This window comes from Zootoca vivipara, chromosome 7 (assembly GCF_965207765.1).
Source record: "Zootoca vivipara chromosome 7, rZooViv2.hap1.1, whole genome shotgun sequence".
Classification (NCBI taxonomy): domain Eukaryota; kingdom Metazoa; phylum Chordata; class Lepidosauria; order Squamata; family Lacertidae; genus Zootoca; species Zootoca vivipara.
Window position 1 is genome coordinate 9888712 of NC_142590.1, and position 8503 is coordinate 9897214.

At 43.3% G+C, this 8503-nt stretch overlaps 1 long non-coding RNA gene across 1 annotated transcript; it reads right to left on the minus strand.

Annotated features, from left to right (window-relative positions):
- Positions 1 to 778: 778 nt before the first annotated feature.
- Positions 779 to 2728, minus strand: LOC148684976 (uncharacterized). Its single transcript, XR_015950944.1, has 3 exons — positions 2313 to 2728; positions 1823 to 2031; positions 779 to 1602 (listed from the first exon to the last, which is right to left on the minus strand). It is a non-coding gene; the product is annotated as an uncharacterized LOC148684976 (long non-coding RNA).
- Between the last annotated feature and the right edge of the window lie 5775 nt (positions 2729 to 8503).

The window sequence follows — 8503 nt, forward strand, 5'->3', positions numbered from 1 at the left end:
ACCTCAGAAATAAGCATTTCATCGTCTGGAAAAAGCTTGCCCTTGAAAAATAACTTCATGGTTGGAAAGAGGTGGGAGTCCGATGGTACGAGGTCGGGAGAATAAGGGGGGTGAGGAAGGATTTCATAGCCATAGGACCGTGCTTCTGTCTGAGCAAAATGTGAGTTGTGATTCGAGGCGTTATCCTGCTGGAGGCAGACACCTTTGGTCAGCATACCACGCCTCTCTATTTTGATGGCCTTCCATAATTTCTACAGCAGTGAAGCATAGTATGTCCTCGGTAATTGTGGTACCCTTTGCCAGGAAATCCATCATCAATAGTCTGCGCTGATCCCAAAAGACCGTGAGCATGACCTTGCCTGCTGACGGTTGGACATGTGCCTACTTTGGAGGTGGTGAGACAGAGTGCTTCCATTGTTTGGACTGGAATTTAGTCTCTGGGTTATAATGATGGGACACCCATGTTTTGTCCTGAGTAATTAGTCTGGCGAAGAAGTCATCATGGTTTTTGTGACACATGGCCAAAAGAGCCTGTGAGCATGTGACTCGTTCCTGCTTCTGGAAAGGCATCAGCAGCCGGGGAACCCACTGTGTGGACAACTTTCCCATGTGCAAATGGTCATGGATGATTTTTTCTACAGAGTCCACACTAGGGTTGCCAGACTCAAGAGAGGACAGGACTTCTGTGCCTTTAATTGCCCTGCTCTCTCTTGAGTCTGGAAACCTTAAAGAGAAACCAGCAGACCCTTTGTTTAATTTCCAAGCAAAGGGTCTGCTGGTTTCTCTTTAAGGTTTCCAGACTCAAAAGAGAGCAGGGCAATTAAAGGCACAGAAGTCCTGTCCTCTCTTGAGTCCGGCAACCCTAGTCCACACTGATCTTGACATCTGCAGCTAGTTGGCGAACGGTTATGCGGTGATCCTCCAAAATGGCACCCTCAACTTGCCAGATGGTGTCTTCATCAGTGGAGGACTGTGGTCACCCAACAATGGGAGCTGTTCCACCAAAGTCCGACTACACTTGGAACTGACGATGCCAGTGCTTGACTAAGTCACTCAGCAGGGGGACCTGTCACAAAGATCCATGGTCACAGACACCATCCACAGTCGGTGGTGGCATCCATCCCCTGGCCGCTTGGTTGAGCATAAATTGATTGCACCTTCACTAATGATTCCTTCTGATCTTTCATAACCATCACTTCATTATCCCATCGATCTTCCAATATATCTTCCACGTCCTCCTTGCAGATGAGGGGATGGCAGGACAGCAGGAAGCCAGCAGCTCGCACAAGCCTGCCACACTGGCCATTCTCTCTTTCAACAGCCTTTGAGAACAACTGAGTTGGCATCTAGAGCGTCACCTGAACAGGCATGGGGATCAGCTGGTCACTGGGCACAGCCTACTTTTTGGGAGGGGGCTTCCCCCACTTTCCATTTATAAGAAATTTGAAAGGTAGCCTCTTTATAAAGTCTGTTTCCTGGTGACGAGAGACCAAACTGGAGACTCATAGTGCTTTTTAAAAATATATATCTATCTATTTACATAATTAGGGTCCGGGGGGGGGGTAGCTGTATTGGAGCTGCTGGCCTTACTGCTGTTGCTGCCTGGAAGAGAAAAGAAGAGGAACTGTTCCTTATATTTTCATGTATTATTATGTTGCACCTTTCTGCAACGATCTCAAGGTGCCTTACATTATTCTACCTTCCTCCCTTCCTCATATCATCCCTGAACTCTTCTTGAATCAGGGAGCTGCCTTCCCAGCCCCACAGTGATCCAGATTCTCTCTGGCCTCCCTGTTCTTGATGAACAAAGATCAACACTCACCATCTATGTTGTCATCAGTGGCATCCATCCCCATGTCCTACGGTCTTACAAAGATTCTTCTGATTTTCAGTAATTCAGCCTTCCCATTTTTCATCCCATTAACTTCTTCGTTCCACTTATCCTCCTCCTCCTCACAGACCAGGGGGTTGATTTTCGCCATGCGACAGCAGGAGACCAGCAGCCCATGCAGCCTTCTCAGACTTTGAAACCTAGGGAAGAAGAGGGAAAATAATCAGGAAATGGGTTCTAGATACTTCCTTGAACCCACGGAGGAGGGCATCTTGTCAAAGGACCCTCCAAAACTGGGAGATGCCTTTCTTGTGATGATGGCCACAAGGGGGAAGGCAAGCTGTTTCTCTCAAAGCAGCTAAGGGGGACCTGAGAACAATCTTTAAAAGTTAATCTAACCATGACCTGGTTCCCTATGTTTCGAAATCTTAAGGGATAGCAGAAGAAGCAGACTGCAGAAAGAATAAGAGATCCTACTTACAGGCGAGATGAATGTATTTTCATTTTTCAGAATTGACAATTCACGAAAACCACCTCCTTGATCACTCACTATCTTCAGATAGTTGCTCTTCCCAAAGTTCTCAGCCAAGTCACTCAGCAGGGGACGTGTCACAATGGAGGACATGACACGGATACCTTGCTTAACAATGGGCATGGCTCCCCTTAATATTCATTTTTCAAATGTATCTTTCAGTGGGTTGTGGTTTTATTCAATTTAGAAAAGATCTAGAGCTGGCTTCATCCAGCACTGTGCATTTCTGGACAGGACAAGAAACACCTTGCAACACACTTTTCAACAAGGCACGGTCACCAAGGGAAAACACTTTTGGCCTAGACAACGGCTGCTGTTTCTCACTTAATAGTTAAAAACAACCTCTCTCAACAGCCTGTAGTGATCTGTCCAGATTTATGATGGGCAGGAGCAAGACTTCACCCTTAGGCCTCCTCATCCCCCTGTTTCTTTCAGTTTCTGCCCAGTGTGTTCTGCCAATAAACAGCTTTCCTTAGGTTGCAAGGAAGTGAAATGTTATGAGTTTGTGGGTGCCAGACTCCCCTGTGTTATGAGTTTCTGGGTGCCAGGCACTGAACCCCTGGACACTGAACATCTGGGGAGTTGGTCTAAGCCTTGTTTAAATGTACCAGAAGCCCTACATTTGATTTTGGCCATTAAAAACTCGTTGAAAGCATTTTATTTCATTCACAAAAGAAATTCTGACATGTGATTATGATAAAGGTTTATATATTGAAGGTGACACGTTTATTGTTCCTTTTTGTAAGTTGTTATTTGTCTACTTTAATGTATATAGTATATAGTAATCAAAAAGGAGGTGGGGTGGGAAGCAGTTTTGAATATGAAACTGGTGGATGGCTGTCATTAATCCAGATTAATTTCATAGAATCATAGAGTTGGAAGGGACCTCAAGGGTCATCTAGTCCAACCCCCTGCAATGCAGGAATCTCAGTGAAAGCATCCATGGCAGATGGCCATCCAAGCTCTGTTTAAAAAGCTCCATGGAAGGATAGTCTACCACCTCTTGTGAGAGTCTGTTCCACTGCCAAACAGCCCTTACTGTCAGAAAGCTTTTACGAATGTTTCGTCGGAATCTCCTTTCTTGTAACTTGAGGCCATGAGTTTGAGTCCTGCCCTCCAGAGCAGGAGAAAACAAGCTTGTTCCCTCTTCCATGTGACAGCCCTTAAGATATTTGAAGATGGCTATCAGATCTCCTCTCGGTCTCCTTTTTTGCAGGCTAAACATACCCAGCTCCTTCAAGCGTTCTTCGTAAGGCTTGGTTTCCAGACCCTTGATCATCTCGGTTGCCCTCCTCTGCACACATTCCAGCTTGTCAACATCCTCCTTAAATGGTGGTGCCCAGAACTGGACATAGTATTCCAGGTGTGGTCTGACCAAGGCAGGAGAGAGCAGGACTATGACTTCCCTTGATCAGGACCCTGTTGATGCAGCCTAGAAAAAGCATTACCATTTTCTGCTGCTGCACATTTCTTGTGACCGAGGCTCAGAGTAACACAGGGACTCTTCAGTTCATGGGGTCAACATGACTGTGAGGTGTTGCAAGTCATTAACTACGAGCCTCATGGCCATGCCTCCGAAAACACAAACAATCCCAGATGATTTTCAGAGCTGGCTCCCCCCCCCCACTTAAATCTGAAGAAGTATGCATGCACACGAAAGCTCATACCAAAATAAAAACTTAGTTGGTCTTTAAGGTGCTGCTGGAAGGATTTTTTTAAAATTTCTTTATTAGCAATTCACAAAAGTTTACAGAAATTAAAAAACATTATTGCAAAAATTGCAATTTGCAGTCAATAACCAAATAGTAAACAAAGCATTAAAATAAAATATTCAAACTTAATTGAAGTTAACTGAAATACAAACTTAACTAAAATACAAAATTGGCTTAGATACAAACTTATATTCTCCCTACCACCACCAACCCTCCCCCCACCCTTTAGTGCTCCCAGCCAATCTCATCTTGCGCCTTTTTTCTTACATGTATATACCTAATTTCTGATTTTATCTTAATATGTATTATTGTGAGCCTTCATAATTCTTTGGAGAGGTCGGCGTTTTCTATAAAATTTGCTATATAACCCTGAAATTTTTCCCAATCTTTATTCCCCCCCCTTTATCCCTTTAATTTCTGCTTATTTTGTTGTCAGGTTAATATGAAATCATTTTCAATTGCCATTCGATACCGTTTTGTAGAGCTGGCTATCATGGCTTCAATCTTTGTGTATTGCTCCACCTTGTGGCTGAATCATATAAAGCACTGACTTTTATATATTTAAAAAGGTAAAGAACCCCTGACATTACCGGTAAGTCCAGTTGCATACGACTCTGGGGTTGCGGCGCTCATCTTGCTTTACTGGCCGAGGGAGCCGGCGCTTGTCCGCAGACAGTTTTTCCGGGTCATGTGGCCAGCATGACTAAGCTGCTTCTGGTGGAACCAGAGCAGTGCACGGAAACGCCGTTTACCTTCTCGCTGGAGCAGTACCTATTTATCTACTTGCACTTTGGCGTGCTTTTGAACTGCTGGGTTGGCAAGAGCAGGGACCTAGCAACAGGAACTCACCCCATCGCGGGGATTCGAACCGTCAACCTTCTGATCGACAAGCCCAAGAGGCTCAGTAGTTTAGACCACAGTGCAAGAAGGTTTCATTGACTTGGATTATAATCTTCAGAAAGTAGGTCCTGGGGATGAGGCCCTCTGACATGTTGGATTTCCATGTTGGATGCCATTATTTGTTTCTTATATGTCAATGGAAGAAGGTAATCAGGTTATACTAAGAAGCATCATTTGAGTACCTTATTCTTTTGTTGTACAGACTTAAACAACCCTGTGACTAGCTAATTGACTTCTCTGGAACAGAATATTTATTTTCTTCTGCTGTTTTAGTCATTTTCGCTGGCAAATCAGTTCAATGAGTTCAGCAGGCCTTACTTCCTAGTAATTCATTATTTAGGATTGCAGTGAATGCCTGCCAAACTTACATACACTTACTCAGTCTTCAAAGTATAGATTACCTGAATAATCCTGCATCAAAGTAAATTTGTACAGGATTACAGTTTCAGGATGCTTCCAAAATGTCACTATTTTCAGGTGGGATTCAGGAAATTCAGGTCTCACGAAGCTGATTTGGAGGTTTTGTACTACAACCCCACTTCCCAAAAGATCTGACTTTTTTGGGGATAAAGAAAGTTACAGAAAAATGCACTGCAAAGCATTGGTGCAACAACGGCTAATCTTTCTGCTAACAAATCAGAGTGACTGCGCGTTTAATAGCCAACATAATCTAATCTCTCTGCAAGCAAATCTAACTGAATGTTCAATAAACAAGTAATCTGTAAGCTTTAACATTTTTTTTAAAGGGACATATACAGTACTGCTTTAAGGCTTAGTGGTTTTCATTCCACCTGTCAGTCACAAACAACAGGCCTCCGATTTAGCTAACAACCATTTACACAAATTTCAATTTGGTTCAACTGTCCTTAAACCGTTTGAAACAGTCGAACATCAGGGCAACACTAAGAGCAGCACACTAACTAATTGCATTAACCCTGATTGGTCAAACATCTTCTAAAATGAGCAGGCCTTCACCATTTTCCTAAAAGTTGACAGAGCATAGCCACACAAACTTCTTGTGGGCACATATCTCTGGAGACCCTCTGGAGAAAAGCATCCAACTTCATCAGCCGTCACCCACAGAACTACCTTCGGAAGAGGCGCTGTGAAGTAGGCTTTTAAGAGCATGAGGGTGACTCAGGAAGTGTCATGCAGAAAAAGGTGCCCTCCTTTCATCCTCAAGCTCCTGTGCAACAAACTTCACATTTAGTCTTTTGTAAAGCTAATGTAAAAACCCATCAAAATGATAGTGACATTCAAGCAGTGCTTTTTTTTCCTTAAAAAAATGTTTAGGGGTACTCTCATTTTGACTGAAGAAAACCACCATTTTATAGTTCGAATCGGGGGAAAATAACAACAGTAAATGGACAAAAGTACAAAGATTCACAAAATGTTTAGGGGTATGCATACCCCTGCGTCCCCCCCAGAAAAAATGCACTGCATAGAAGAATCCAGTTCTTCACTTGCAGTTCTGAATTTGCTTAGCATTTCCCTGCACTAATAATTGATCCAATATTATACAGGTGGCGCTGTGGGTTAAACCACAGAGCCTAGGGCTTGCTGATCAGAAGGTCGGAGGTTCAAATCCCTGTGACGGGGTGAGCTCCCGTTGCTCGGTTCCTGCTCCTGCCAACCTAGCAGTTCGAAACCACGTCAAAGTGCAAGTAGATAAATAGGTACTGCTCTGGCGGGAAGGTAAACGGCGTTTCTGTGTGCTGCTCTGGTTCGCCAGAAGCGGCTTTGTCATGCTAGCCACATGACCTGGAAGCTGTACACCGGCTCCCTCGGCTAATAACACGAGATGAGCACCGCAACCCCAGAGTCGGTCACGACTAGACCTAATGGTCAGGGGTCCCTTTACGTTTATTATTATTATACTTTAAAGCAGGAACTTAGAATAGAAGCATTGCATTTCCTTCCTTCTCATTGATTCAGCTGTGCTACAGCTCAGAAGGAACAACATTGACTAATCTGAAGCCTGGAGGAGGGTTGGTTTTTTTTAATGATATGTTTTTGTTGAATAGGGTCTCAACTGCATGCAGACTTGCAACTCCACAAATGTTACTAGGTTTTCAGAAATCTAATCTGTGGAGGGGAAGCTCCCCTTGCCCTCAGCCAACACTCTTTTCTTCTGTGATTCCATATTTTGTTTTTGTTGTGTGACAGAGCAGAGGACTTTGGAGAAGAAAGCAGGTTATCTGTTACACAAATCAAGAAAACTCGCACATGCTGGTTGCACAACTTAACTGTGCTTCAGCAACCCAACGTTGGTGTCATATCTCAATACAATTGTATAAAATACATACACTCAAACAAGATTTCTATCCTGCAAAACAGATGTAGGCAATGAAATTACATAAAAGAGAGCAAGAACAACTTGGCAACAGCAGAATGCAATTACAAGTATAGCCAAGGTGCGCTGAGGTTGTAATTTGTAGAAAAGAAGGCTTGAATATGTTGTTCAGGTGAGATGTGGAGAGATCCTTCTGGAGCTCTTTATAATCTCTTTTTCGTTTTAACTCTTGAATTTGGAATACTGTGTACAGTTAACGCTCACCTCACCTCCAAAAGGATATTGTAGAGTTGGAAAAGGTTATGAAAAGAGGAACCAAAATCAAGGCGATGGAGCAACTACCCTGTGAGGAAAGTTTGCAACACTAAGTACAATTCACGCCTGTCAATATTACGCTACTATTAAAAAAAACAGTGTGAGAAATGAATGTGCGCAGAGGAGGGCAACCAAGATGATAAAGGCTCTAGAAACCCTAAATCACCCAGGATGCTGTAGTTTGAGATTCCTGATGTATTTCCGGCAGGCTGCTTTGGGTGCAGTGGGATTTAAGTTGGGAAGGTGTGCTTTGTTGACAGTGAAGCTACAATAGCTTTGCGCTGTAAAATTAATGCCATTGATTTGTGTGAAATATCTGTACAGGAAGACATTGAAGTTTGGCTATCAGGATTAATGCACTCGCCTGTCACATCCGTGTACTAGTAAGGGTTGTATGTGCTTGATCTCCTTTAGTCTCAAAAAGCAGAGCGGTAATTTGCAGTAACATTTCCCAGCCCCTTGCTGTGCTTATATTATGTAGCACCGCCGTTTTAGTTTGCCCGTCAAATTGCTTAAAGGTCAAAATGATATTTTTTTTCACCAACTGAAAGGACTGAGCAGAAAACAAACTCAAAATATACCTTTACTAAAGCACCCTTTCGTGTATTTCTGAATTGTTAGGTTGGACATATTGTGAAGTGTCCTTCTTGTCAGAGAGGACTGCAGTGGACAGGAATGAGTCCACTTCCTGTTGAAAGGAGTTCTTCAACATCCTGGAGAGGAGGTTCCCTGCTCCAGTCTTATAATTGATGGAGCAAAGATGAGTGAGACCAAAAACTTATACACCAAAAGAACAGTAATAATTAGAGAAAGTCAACGAGTGCAGATAAAGAGTGTTGTTCTGGGGTGTAAAAGGTAAAGGTAAAGGACTCCTAGACGGTTAAGTCCAGTCAAAGGTGACTATGGGGTTGCAGCGCTCA